The sequence below is a fragment of the Octopus bimaculoides genome, chromosome 15 (assembly GCF_046866305.1).
Source record: "Octopus bimaculoides isolate indiv1 chromosome 15, ASM4686630v1, whole genome shotgun sequence".
In the NCBI taxonomy this organism is placed as follows: Eukaryota; Metazoa; Mollusca; class Cephalopoda; order Octopoda; family Octopodidae; genus Octopus; species Octopus bimaculoides.
The window spans coordinates 37,152,960-37,157,177 of NC_142942.1; positions in this window are offsets into that span (position 1 = coordinate 37,152,960).

Genomic DNA, 4,218 nt, shown 5'->3' on the forward strand with positions numbered 1-4,218 from the left:
GCTTCCACACCTGAAACTTCTCCTCTAGTTCTGATAGTGACTCAGCAATTAGCACAAGGTCATCAGCATAGAGGAGCTCCCAGGGGCATCCAGTCTTGAATTCCTGTGTTATTGCCTGGAGGACTATGATAAATAGGAGGGGTCTGATGACTGAACCTAGGACCATGTGGTTGGGAAGCAAGCTTTTTATTACACAACCATGCCAGTTTCCAATTAGATTGTACTGTGAATGCTATGAGTTGATGAATGTCTTCATAAAGCTTGTACAAAAGGTGCTATCATCAACACAAGGGTTAACAGTTGATTCAGTAAAGAACTTAGTGTACACGTACTTGTTCAGTCATCCTCTCTTGATTTCTGTACATTACAGTCTTCATGGCAAACACAGTTTTGACTTGAGAGAAATATTATATACAGATAATCCAGTTGTCATTGCAGAATGTGTTGAATCAAAATGAACTAAAAAATAAAATAAAAATGTGCTGATAAAAATGAAAATAATTTCAGAGTCTTCAAGTTTGGTTTAAAGCTTAATATCTAAATATGTAATCTTCAATACAGAAAGACCAAAGTACTAATTAACCACAGATAGCAAACAACGTCAGTGTTAAATGCAAAGTTGTTTTGCTTAATATGTAACAAAAGAATTAATAAATGAAATACCAGCACAGCAGTTGTGGAACTGTTAGAGTGCCAGACAATATACCTTGTGGTATTTGTTCTGGTTCTATGTACTCTGAGTTCAAATCCTGCTGTGGTCCACTTGGAATGAAGACTTAATTTGTTGCTTGGTTTAACACTACAATCTAATCTTTATGTGCTTCTTCTAGTAGAGACTACTCCTAAATGTCATGTTGCCCGACACAACTACTCACCTTCCTGTCTCGTTATTGCTGTGAACATCTATTCAGTTGTTTGTAGTAGTGATGTCCCAAGTTTATAATTTTTATCTTTTTCTTCTACTCATTTCACTTATTACACTGCAGCCATGCTGGGGCATTGCCTTGAAGAATTTTTAATTGAATAAATGGACCTCAGTGCTTAATGTTATTCGATAAGTCGAGTACTTATTCTATTGATCTCCTTTGCCGAACTGCTAAGTTATGGGAATGTAAACACAATAACACCAGTTATCAGACAGTGTGAGGAACATCCTCAGGAGCATGCACACATACAAGCACGCACACGCACACACACACACACAGAGCTTCTTTTAATTTCTTATTTCTTTACTGCCCACAAGGGGCTACACACAGAGGGGACAAACACAGACAGACAAACGGATTAAGTCGATTATATCGACCCCAGTGCGTAACTGGTACTTATTTAATCGATCCTGAAAGGACAAGAGGCAGAGTCGACCTCGACGGAATTTGAACTCAGAACGCAGCGGCAGACGGAATACTGTGAAGCATTTCGCCTGGCTGCTAAATTTCTTTTAATTTCTGCCTACCAAATCCACTCACAAGGCTTTGGTTGGCCTGAAGCTATAGTTGAAGACACTTGCCCAAGGTTCCATGCAGTGGGACTGAACCTGAAACCATGTGGTTGGGAAGCAAATGTAACAATAAATAAATATATATTTTTCATTTGAAGTCTCAACAGAATTTGTGTTTATTTGATTAACATCAACTCAATATCAAACTGTAGCATTGTTCATGCATCCAAAGAAACAGTCTATCATAACAAAGTCATATATACTCAATACAAGCAATGTTGGCATAGGAGAGGCTGTAGAGAAAAGTGTAGGTGGCTAGCTGTGGACTCGAACTCACATCCCCGTGATTACGCGTCACGATGCTTTGACCGATTAAGCTAAACTACCCACTTGGGATTAGTAAGTTTGAGGTGAGGGGATAGTCTGTTTTTTATGGGAGTGGCACTTTTGAGTCTGCTGTATATGCCTGTACATGCTTGGGTCCTAGGAGAGGGGATGGGATGGCACATTCATGGACTGCCATGGGTGACATGCACTCTAGTGACAGTTTTGGCAAACTGAGTGGGAATAACATCAATTGTAGTCACACAATCTTATGTCTTTTAATGTCTTTTATCTTTTCTTTTGCTTGTTTCAGTCAAAAAAAAAAATTTAAGCCCCACCCCCGGCTTATTTTTTTTAAGCCTAGTACATATTCCATTAGCTTTCTTTGCCAAACCACTAAGTTATGGAGACATAAATAAACCGACACCAGTTATCAACTGGTGGTGGGGGACAAACACAGACAAAAAGACATGCACAAACATAAGACATGTGCCAAAGATGTCACACAGTGGGACTAAATCCAGAACCATCTGGTTAGGAAGTAAGCTTCTAACCACATAGCCAAGCCTGTCCCTATATTAATATTAACAGTACATTCACATTTATATATATATATATCCTGTCTATCGGACTCAGTATATAAAAAGGAGAAGTCTACTGAACCAGGAGACGATAATTGGATGTCCTACACATTTGCTTCCAATGTTACTGTTACCATCCTTCTGTTTAGAATTAGAAAATAACTAAAATATAGCTTCTGATTAACCCTGCCATTCTTCCTTGAAAATTATAGTTATTTTCTAAAATACGTAGTCCATATTAATTTCTAGAAAACAACAGTAGTTGTTGTTGTTGCTTGACTGTGGATCAGTCATTGGCTAATATATACGATCAGTCCCTCCCTTTTTAACACTGTACGATATGATTGGAGAAAATTGGCTGCTGTTTTTATTAGGTCAAGTAACTATGAAAAGAGTCTTGCATTGGTATGTATGACTTTTCAAACGTGCCTAAGCTAAGTTGCATACCAGAACTAGTTTGTCAACTATCAAAAATTCTTTATACACAATACAGCATGGGAACTAAATTTTAGTAAATCAACAAACATATATATATATATATATATATATATATATATATATATAAACTTACTGTTAATAAAAGTCAGGATGAGTTGCATTCAGTTAATAAATGACAAATGCACTAAATACTAAAAAATGTACACGTGAGACAGATAAAGAAGGACCCTAATTCTTCTTCAGTAGTTATCAACCAAAATGTGAATACTCAGTTTCATGCCTTTAATGATAAGACTGAGAATTTCACATATTGGCAGCACCCGCAAAATTTGTAGGGAATTAGGGCTCAAGCAAACAAAATGATACAGAGTGGATGTATGAAAGTAAACAAATGTAATTTAAAACGATTGACAAAGACAGAATAAATATGGCCTTTCAGCCAAACAGATAGGAATGATAGGTAACATCTGAAAGAAATCCTGAATGGATATAGAAAGAGAAATAGCAAGAGTGGAGACTGATATTGACCAGCAAGCTAAGCATCTGGTGCCCTTATGCATAGAATATAATTGCCAAATTTCATAAAGATCCATTCAGTACTTTTGACCTAGTTTTGGATCATAAGAAATGAGTAAAATTTGGTAAGAAACTTGGTTCCAAAACACATGGTCCTGGTTTCAGTCCTACTGTGTGGTGACTTGGCATGTGTGTTCTGCTATAGCCTCAGACCAACAAAGCCTTGTGAGTGGATTTTGTAGACAGAAACTGAAAGAAATCAATCATATATATATGTAAGTGTATGCGTGTGTCTTTGTTTTTCTCCCTCATCACTGCTTCACAACTGCTGTTCGTTTATTTACATCCCTATAACTTCCTGGTTTGACAAGAAGAAACTGATAGAATAAGTACCAGGCTTATCAAAATAAAAAAAAACACTAAGCAGTGTCTCATATTTTTCTTTGCCCACTCAGTTGTATCTATCAATCTATCTTTTTGTCTGTGTATATATATATATATATATATATATATATATATATATATATAATACACACACACACATACATGTATGTATATGTGTATGTTCATATCTATTATATAAAAGCCAATGTCTTCATGTGTGTTCGTGTGTTACTTATACATTCGAAAACTACTGCCATGTTGTGGCTGTGGTGGAAGTTGAGGGTGGCTACTTGAAGTAAACGTTTATCTCTCAACCATAATCTTGTCGATAATTAAAAAATTTTTTTAAATACTTTTATTTTTGAATGGATATTGTGTTTTATTTTCTCAACTGTCAAATTTTGCATCAACACCCTGTATATATATAAATATATATATTATAATAAGCAAAAGGGATTAATAAATCCAGGCAGATATCAATAAAGCAATCATAGTTAAATAAATTTGGTTAACTATATCCAACAATCAGATACCAAT